The sequence below is a fragment of the Elephantulus edwardii genome, unplaced genomic scaffold (assembly GCF_000299155.1).
Source record: "Elephantulus edwardii isolate Elephantulus edwardi_28Jun2011 unplaced genomic scaffold, EleEdw1.0 scaffold00263, whole genome shotgun sequence".
Taxonomy (NCBI): Eukaryota; Metazoa; Chordata; class Mammalia; order Macroscelidea; family Macroscelididae; genus Elephantulus; species Elephantulus edwardii.
The window spans coordinates 1,280,326-1,290,409 of NW_006400013.1; the positions used below are offsets into that span (position 1 = coordinate 1,280,326).

Consider the following 10,084-nt stretch of genomic DNA (forward strand, 5'->3'; position numbering starts at 1 on the left):
TAACTGATTTCATCTCTTTGTAAAAAATCAATTGCCCATAAATAGATGGGCTGATTTCCGGGTTCTCAATTCTATTCCATTGATCTATGTGTTTGTCATTTGTACAGATCTTTTATATTTCTGTCTATATTTTTCTTTTCTGTTTAGGTTTTTGAAGCTCTGTCTCACATTCTCTGGATATGTTGTCCTTGAAGATTTGCATCATGCTTGGAAGGGCGGAGGGACGGTGCAGGAGAGGAAGACCCTGGATGAGATGGATTGACATAGTAACTGGGGTAATGGGAGTAGGTGTGTTAGAGACAGTGAGATTGGCTTAGGATAGGGCAGGGTGCATAGCTTTTTTTGGGCATAGGATTACTATGAGTTGCAGTTGACTTGACAACATATAACAACAACAACATTTTCTCTTTAGAAGAATATTGTTATTAATATTGGTTTCCTTTTGCAAATTTTCTTTGTTGTTGTAGAGGAATCAAATGGAATCATATGTATTGATCTTGTATCCTATTACTTTGCTAAATTCATGTTAGTTCCAATAGCTTTTGTACAGAATCATTGTCATTTTCTATGTTTTCTATTATCTGAGACTAGGAAATAAGGGTAGATTTACTTTTTTCTTATCAATTTGAATGCTTTTTATTTCCCTATCTTACCATATTACTCTAGCTAGAAATTGCTGTGTATTGTTGAGCAAAAGTGGCCATAAAAGGAATTTTTGTTTGATGTCCCATTCACAAGTGATATGCTTTCTGTCTCACTCCATTGAAAAGAATGCTGGTTGTTGATTTTTTATAAATGCCTGTCATTATGTTGAAAACTTTATTTTGTTGGAACTTTTTCACAGGAACGGGTGTTGAACTTTAGCAAATGCTTTTTTGGCATCAACTGAAATGATCATGTAATTATTTTATGCGGTAGATTAGAGTGAGTAACTTTCTAATCTTTCTAATGTTGAACCTTCCTTGCACATCTGGTCCAAATCCTACTTGTTTATGAGAGATATATAGATATCTCAGCTATAGATACACACACATATGAGATATATATGTCTAGGAGGTGTATATACACACACACACACATACACACACTTGCATCTATATTCATGAGGATATTGATCTGTAATCTTCTTTTTATGTGATGTCTTTGGCCTTGGTATCAGAGTTAAGCAAGCTTAGAGCTTAAAAAACATAATGCTCAAGACAGACGTTCTTATTTATCATATTGTTTTTTCCCTCATTCATACATATTTTGTTTTATAGCATTAATTATAATTTCGTAATGTTGAGAGTTCTGGTGTCTTAGTGGCGAGGCATTGCCCTGTCAAGGTAAAGACACGTGGTCTGAATCCACAGTCTCCCTGGGAGAATGATGGGAAATCTCATCCTGTGCAATTTACTCTCTCTGAAAACCTGCTAGATGGTCAGCTATGACTCAATGATACACAAAATAATACTGTTTATTAATTAATTGTAATGTCGGATAAATCCTTTAATGGATATTGCTTTTCCACTCTCCCTTCCCATTCTGGTAGCCATCCAAGGATGATTCTATCTGTGTGTATTCCTTTCCTTGGCTTACTATGATAATGGTTTATAATCATCCATTTCGTGACTGACTTATGTCACTCAACATGATTTCTCCTACATTCATCCATGCTGTGCAGTGTTTCAAAAATTCTTCATCATTCTTTGCTGTTATGTGCCATTGAGTCAGCTATAACTCATAGTAACTTTATGCACAACAGTTCTGGACCTTTCCCTGTCCTGAGCCAGTCTCACCATCTTTGATGCACCTATCCCCCCACCCCCACCCCAGTTGCCCCAGTTACTGTGTCAATCCATCTCATGTGGGATCTTTCTCTCCTGTGCTGTCCTTCTACCTGTCTAAGCATAATGTCCTTCTCCAAGGGCTGGTCCCTCCTGGCAATATACCCAAAGTATGTGAGATAAAGCCTCAAAATCCTTGTCTCCAAGGAGCATCTTGGTTTCACTCTCTCCAGGGAAGACCTTGTTCTCTTGGTGGTTGATGGTATGGTCAATATTCTTCTCCAGAAACACAGTTCAGAGGCATCGATTCTTCTTAAGTCATCTTTGGTCATTGTCCAGCTCTCTGATGCATCATTCTTTAGTGTTGCCTAATACTCCTTTGTGTGAATATACTGTAGTTTTGTTAACCTTTCTTTTATTGATGGATATTTGAGTTGTTTCCATCTTTTTGCTATTGTAAATAATGCAATAAAGAACATGAATATGTTCATGAGATACTTCATTCAGCATAATGTCCTCCGGGGTCACCCATTTTGAATAATATTGCATGAGTTCCTTGTTTTTCAATGCAGCATAGTATTCCATTGTGTGAATACATCACAGCTTCTCTATCCATTCATTTATTGATGGGTACTTAGGTTGTTTCTAACTTCTTGCTATTGTGAACAAAGCCGCGATGAACATGGGTGTGTATATATCTGCTTGGGTGGTGGTTATGGTCTCTTTAGGGTATATTCCCAGTAGTAGAATTGCTGGGTCAAATGGTATCTATATTTGCAACTTTTTGAGAAAGCGAACTAAGGCTCCTTTCTAAGCATTATATACACATCTGATTTTATTTTTTAAATAGCCTATGGAGTGGTACTGTCAACTGTAAGACAGGCAGTCTGAGTCCACCAACTGTTCTGTGGAAGATAGGCAGAAAACCCCCTGGAGGGCCAGCCATGAGTTGGTTCCAACCTCCTGGAAATGATCTATACATCCATCCACTACTCACACTGTCAAGTCAAAACTAAAGCCAGTCTTCCAATCTGTTTCTGAGGCTATAAATCACACAGAAATTTCCCATCCTTCTTCTTGTTGAGCCTGTGGTAGATTCAAACCACAAGAGAAGACAGATCTTTGTATTATCAGCATAACTCCCTACAGATTCAGAGCTTCTTTGGAAGAAATGAAGGTACAGAATAAGCAACCTACCCAAGACAACAATGAGACAGATTAACACAGTGACTGTTAACAATGGGCTTGAACATGGCAGAGGTCACGGGAATGGCACTGGGTAGAACAGGTTCACATATGTTGTTCTTAGGGTTGCTGAGATGGCCACACAGCTAATAAATGGCAGAAAAATAGATTCATACCTGAGGAGTCTGATTAAAGTTTCTGCTCTTTACCGTTGAATTATGCTTTCTGAGAAATTCTAAACACTTCCACTTCACTCCCTTGTTCATTCATTCTTATTACATCCTAAACTTCTTAGCTCAGACCTGCTCAAAATTTTCTGCCAAAGGACTTTTAATGTCAGAAGAGAGTGAATAGGGACCTCTGGGCCCTGGGGTTATCACCTAGATGATGTGAGAGAAACTGATTTACAGTCTCTTGTTTTAACAGAAAAATTTATCTAGTGTTGTATTCTGCTGCACGTTTTCATATTCAGATAATATTTATAATTACTTACCATGAGCAAACTGTTGCTCTAAGGAAAAGCAATAGGTTTACCATCTGACTTCACCTAGGAGCCTCTAGTGGCCTACTGGGTAAAGATTTGCACTGCCAATCCAAGACAGGTAGTTTGAATCCACTGGCTTCTCCAAGGGAGAAAGATGGACAATCACCTTTCATACAATTTACAGCCTCTGAAAACCCACAGGTGGGTCAACTGAGTTGGTTCTGACTTCATGACAGTGAGTTGAGTTTTGAGCTATGGCTTCACCTGCCCCATCACATAAGCCCCAGGTCCTCCAGAAATGAGAGGTCTAACGAAGTTCAAGCACCAGTTCCCCAGAGAAGCTTTCTTGAGTCCACCCTACTACTACACTATAGTCTAATGGGTTTCCAACAGGAGTAAGAAAAGGGTTAAAATGTTGTGGAAATCACCTAAATGTGAGACAAAGACATGAAATGAGCACCTGCTTTGGAAAAATAGTGCCAATAGACTTGTTCGACTTAGGGTTGCCATAATTCAATTTGTGAAACAAAACTACAAATCAAAATATTCCATGTGAAAAAACCAAAATATAGTGTTGTGTGTTGTCGAATCAGAACTGACTCATAGCTGACTCTCTCTCTCATGTTTTCAGATGCTCTAAATCTGTAAATTGCACCAGAGGAGATTGCTCTTCTATGTCCTGAGCAGCTGGTGGATTCAAACCTCCTGCTTTGAGCTTAACAGTCCAGCTCCTTACCCGTGAGTCCACTGGAACTCCCTGAAATATCTGGAACACTCAATAAAATGAGGTATGCCTATGCAGAGGGACAAGGACTGCAGCCTCCAATATGGATTAAGGCTCAATGTCAAGAAGACAAAGATTCTCACCACTGGACCAATTGGCTGCATCAGGATGGATGGTGAAGAGATTGAGATTGTTCACAGCTTTAGTTTGCTTGACTCCACAATCAACACTCTTGGCACCAGGAGCCAGGAAATTAAAAGATGTATTGTGATGGGAAAGTCTGCTGTTAGGGACCTCTCCAAAGTACTGAAGACCAATGGTGTCTCTCTGGAGACTAAGGTGTGTCTGATACAGGACATGGTCTTTGCAATCACTTGTTATGCATCAGAGAGTTGGACAATGACTAGGGAGGACAGAAGGAGAATTGATGCCTTTGAGCTGTGGTGCTGGAGAAGAGTATTGAGAATACCATGGACTGCCAGGAAAACAAACAGATTCATCCTGGAGAGGGTTAAACCGGGTAGCTCCTTAGAGGCAAGGATTCTGAGGCTCCGTCTAACATACTTTGGACATGTTGTGTAAAGAGGGACCAGTCCTTGGAGAGGGACATCATGCTTGGGAGGGTGGAGGGACAGCGCAGGAGGGGAAGGCCCACTATGAGGTGGATTGATTCAGTGACTGGGGTAATCGGTATGGGTGTGTTGGAGACGGTGCAATTGGCACAGGATAGAGCGGAGTTTAGGGCTGTTGTACATAGGGTCGCTATGAGTCGCAAGCGACTCGATGGCACCTAACAACAACAACATGCCTATGAAGTTGGGGGATGAGTGTTAACGTTTATTTAATGATTACTTAATGTCATTCTATCTCTGTAAGTCCCATCAGCACAAGGAAGGGGTGTCCCTAGTTTTGCACCCCATGTTTTCCTTACACCTAGAGGAGTATCAAGCGTTAGATTCACAGGCTGCAGCCTCAGGAGCCAGGAAGCCCTGCCAGGAGGCGCTTAGTCTTCTAGCTCCACTCCCACCAGTCTTCTGTATGCAGTGGAGAGCATTTTGTATCTAAAAGTTGGTGAACTAAAGAAAAAGAGTGAATTTGAAAACCATTAGCGCTACTGTTCTCTTCACCTCTTCTTGTTCCTGCAGTCTGAGTGTTGCCCGGCAACCATTACCCAGAGGCCTGTGCGTGAGTAGGCTAAGACGTGGTTCTGGAGTCTCTCTCTGCCTCTAGCTGTACACCAGGACGCTTGCACAATGTAGATGACACCTTTTTGCAAATATTAGACCTAGTCACCAAAAACGTTTCCTTTCCTACTGCCTAAGGCCCTGGAAGGAGGTGAACTCACGGCAGTGGGATTTAGGCCTCAGGAGAATGAGTCAGCAGAAGGTCCTGCCTGCACCCTCCGTGTCCTCGCTCCTCAGTCGGTCTCACAGGAGGGCCACCCTTGGACTTCTCAACCCCCTCTGTCCCCCTAGATTTTCCAGACCTGGATTTAGAGTGGCCAAGTCAGTTGAAAAGAAAATAAAAAATCAAAACCATTTCTCCTTCCTCCACACCCAGACTCCTCACACTTGAGCTGGGAGCAAGCCAACAAAAATAGCATGATGTCATCCCACGACTGATCCTGTTAATCCCATTTCTGCCGAATCTGAGTCTTGATTTTTATTTAAAAGCGATTTTATTGTCAAAGGTTGGTTAAATGCCTCAGAAAGCTGTGCTGGGAAAGCTGGTGAGGCCTTTGATGTATGGAGTGATGCAGATCCTCGACTCCCTGAGCCCAGGAGAGAAAATGGGATTTGCAGAAGACTGGAGGTTGGAGGCATTCCATGGCAGGCAGTGTGCTAGCCATGGCATCTGGTTTTGTGTTTCCTGGCCAACAAACATCTGCAAGCCGACCTCCAGGAGAGGAGTTCTCATCTCTACAGGCCCTATGCAGAGCCTTGCCTCTCTTGTCTAGAGCCCTCAGACCTCACCCACACCCAATCCCAAGCATCTAAATCCTGGTCTACCTTAGGAGATCTCCCTTCAAGAGGCAAATGAATTCAGAGGCAGCAGACAGATTTTAACAAGCTATAAATAATGCTTAACCTCTGAATCTTAGTACCCTGTTGGTGCAGTGATTAGGCGTTACCCAAAAGATCAGCAGTTCAAACCTACCTCAGAGTTTCATGGGAGAAAGACCTGGCCATCTACTCCCACCAAATCACTAAAACCTTATGAGGAAGTCCCCTGCTCTGTCACATGGGATCACTACAAGTTCAGCAAACTAAAAGACACATAATAACAACAACCCCTCTGCAAGACAGATTCCCTCTCTGCTATTGAATTGGTTCCAATTTTTCATGAACATCCAGTAGGTGTTTGAGACTATAAGTTGCAGCAGGAGGGGACTCCCTGTCTTTCTCCCCAGAGTTGAACTATATGAGAGGCACAGCTTTTGGGTTAGCAGTGCAATACCGTTGCCAGATTGTTGTTGTTGTTATTGAAGTCAAGGTCAACTCATAGTGACTCTATGAACAAAAGACCTAATGCCTTTCCACAGCTTTCTTTGTCTCTCCAAGTTCATAGAGTTTCCAGAGGCATGCAGTTTAGGAAGTGGATGCCACTCCTGCCTCCAAACCTGTTCTACAACTGGGAGCTCCACCAAACACTGTCCACAATGGGAAACCATTCTGGCATTTGATATCCCCATGACACAAGGTTCAGCATCATAGTAAACCCAGAATACCCCTTAAATGTGATCACCTTCAATTTGGATTCTTCCTCTTGCTAAATAAGAATATCTTATAAATATTATAAGAATAAAAATAAGGGTCCAGGCTTTTCTATATGAATACGAAGAAATTTATTAGAGAAATTACTTTGCAAAGTACTTCACAAAGGGAGGCATGGAGGGCCAAATTGACACTAGCCCATAATTCACTGAAAATAAATTTGGGGGTTTATATAGATTTAGGTGAGGCTTTGCAGGTACCACTGCCTCAGCAACACACTTGTCTGCTCCACTCACACCCAGCCAGGGTCAATCCCATATACTTCGACATCACCACCATCGATGGTGAACATTTAGACCACGTCTCCTTTGAGCAGTTTACAGGTAAGGCCCCAAAGACAGGAGAAAAGTTCCACATACTAGGGAGAAAAAACTTGGTTACAAGGATTCCTGCATTTGCAGTATCATTCTTGGCTTTATGTGTCAGGGCAGTGACTTCACACGCCATAGTGGTACTGGTGGCAAGTCCATCTAAGGGGAGAAGTTTGATGATGAGAATTTCATCCTGAAGCACACAGGTCTGGTATCCTATCCATGGCAAATGCTGCTTCCAAGTTTTTTTATCTGTATTGCTAAGACTGAATGGTTGGATGACAAGCATGTGGTCTTGGGCAAGGTGAAAATCATAAACACTGTGGAAGCCATGGAGCACTTTGGGTCCAGGAATGGCAAGACCAACAAGAAGATCTCCATTGCTGACTGTGGACAGCTCTAACGTTATCCGTATTTCATGACTTCTTTCAATCACCAGGCCGTTCCTTCTGTAGCTCCAGAGATCACCCTGCTACCCTCAATGTACTGGCAGGATCTTTAATCTTTGTGCTCTTGCTACAGCTCTTTGGGCTCCGTGTTTTCCTTCTTCCCCTCCAAGCCTAACAGGATTGCAAAGTTAAGCTTATGGCTATGAAATAAAAACTAGATAACAACAAAAAAGTATTTAGGTGAGGATTCATGTGTATTTATGAGCGAAGATAGAGAATTCTGGAAAGTGGCTTCTGTAGGAGGAATTATGATAACTAAGGACGCACAGCTTGGTCTCCAGAATGAGCTATTGCAGAGGCTTCTAGGTCAAGAGACTTCACTTTGTATGAAATGGTGAACCTGTGCCATGGAGCAAGGGCCTCCAGTTTAATTTGCCTGGTACACAGCTTTTCTTCTGGCTTGGGAAGATCAACTCTCAGTAACCAGTGGTGTTAATACATATACTCCAGGAACTGATTCAAACTGGTTTCACTTCGGAAGAGGTTTCCAGCAAGTTAATCTATAGAGAACAATATCTTATCTTGAGAAAAGGTTAGCAATCACTAGATGTTAATGCATTGGTGAGTTTAAGGCAATCACAGGATACCAGGAGGGGCAGAAGGGTGAAGTCCCAAGGTCCCAGACTTCAGCACAACTCTAAAGACTATGAAAGCAGAACTGCCTGCTCTGTGAAAGTGATTTTCAAACCCTATCTTAACCCTATCTTAGGCCTTTGCCTAAGACTTTGCAAGGCCTAAGATAGGGTTTGAAAATCACTTCCACAGAGCAGGCAGTTCTGCTTTCATAGTCTGTAGAGTTGTGCTAAAGTCTGGGACCTTGGGACTTCACCCTTCTGCCCCTCCTGGTATCCTGTGATTGGGCATTTGACTGTGTAGATCATAACAAACTATGGCTGACTCTGAGAAGAATGGGAATCCCAGAACACTTGATCGTTCTAATGTGAAACTTATACTTGGACCAGGAGGCAGTCGTCAGAACAGAGCAAGGGAACACTGCATGGTTCAAAATTGGGAAGGGCGTACGCCAGGGATGCATCCTATCTCCATAGCTTTTTAACCTATATGCAGAACAGATTATCCGGGAGGCTGGGCTCTATGAGGAGAAATGTGGGGTCAAGGTTGGTGGACGATTTATCAACAATCTGCGTTATGCAGATGACACAACCATGCTTGCTGAAACTGAAGAGGACCTGAAGCACCAGCTGCAGAGTGTCAAGGACTGCAGCCTACAATATGGATTGAGGCTCAATGTCAAGAAGACAAAGATTCTCACCACTGGACCAATTGGCAGCATCAGGATGGATGGTGAAGAGATTGAGATTGTACACAGCTTTAGTTTGCTTGGCTCCATAGTCAACAGTCTTGGCACCAGCAGCCAGGAAATTAAAAGGCGCATTGCAATGGGAAAGTCTGCTGTTAGGGACCTCTCCAAAGTGCTGAAGAACAGTGGTGTCTCTCTGGAGACTAAGGTGCGTCTGATACAGGCCATGGTCTTCGCAATCACCTGTTATGCATCAGAGAGTTGGACAATGACCAAGGAGGATAGAAGGAGACTAGATGCCTTTGAGCTGTGGTGCTGGAGAAGAGTATTGAGAATACCATGGACTGCTAGGAAAACAAACAGATTCATCCTGGAGAGGGTTAAACCGGGTGGCTCCTTGGAGGCAAGGATTCTGAGGCTCCATCTAACTTACTTTGGACATGTTGTGAGGAGAGACCGGTCCTTGGAGAGGGACATCATGTTTGGGAGGGTGGAGGGACAGTGCTGGAGAGGAAGGCCCTCTATGAGGTGGATTGATTCAGTGATTGGGATAATTGGGATGGGAGTGTTGGAGACAGTGCGATTGGCACAGGACAGAGCGGAGTTTAGGGCTGTTGTACATAGGGTCGCTATGAGTCGCAAGCGACTCAACGGCACATAACAACAACAACAAACAACATCTTAGGCCTAGGAACCCTGATGGCATGGTGCTTACTGTTTAGCTCCTAAAAAAAAAAAAATCAGTGGTTCAAGTACTCCAGCTGCTCCTCAGGAGAGATATGTGACAGAAATCATGCTTCTGTGCAGATGAACAGCCTTGGAAACTGTGGGGACAGATCCACTCTGCCTTAGCGAGTCACTGTAAGTGGTAATGGATTTGACAGCTGCTCTGAGAATCATTCCCTCATGCTAGCCAGGGTAGCAGTCTGATACCCTCCAACCTCCATCTCCATGGATTATGTGGGTACTTGTGGAGACCACCTTAACATAGAAACCTCACTTGTTCTGAGACCTTCTCCTCCAGAGCCCTCATTTGGCTCTTCAAAAACTCAAACTCACTCCTGTGGAGGTGGTGCCAACTCACAGCAGCTCTTAGAAGATACATTTACTACACTAAACAGCTGGGTAGT

General features: G+C 43.0%; 1 pseudogene; it reads left to right on the top strand.

Annotated features, from left to right (window-relative positions):
• LOC102869699 overlaps positions 1 to 7,647 on the top strand; it is a 23,683-nt pseudogene extending 16,036 nt beyond the window's left edge.
• The last annotated feature ends 2,437 nt before the right edge of the window (positions 7,648 to 10,084 follow it).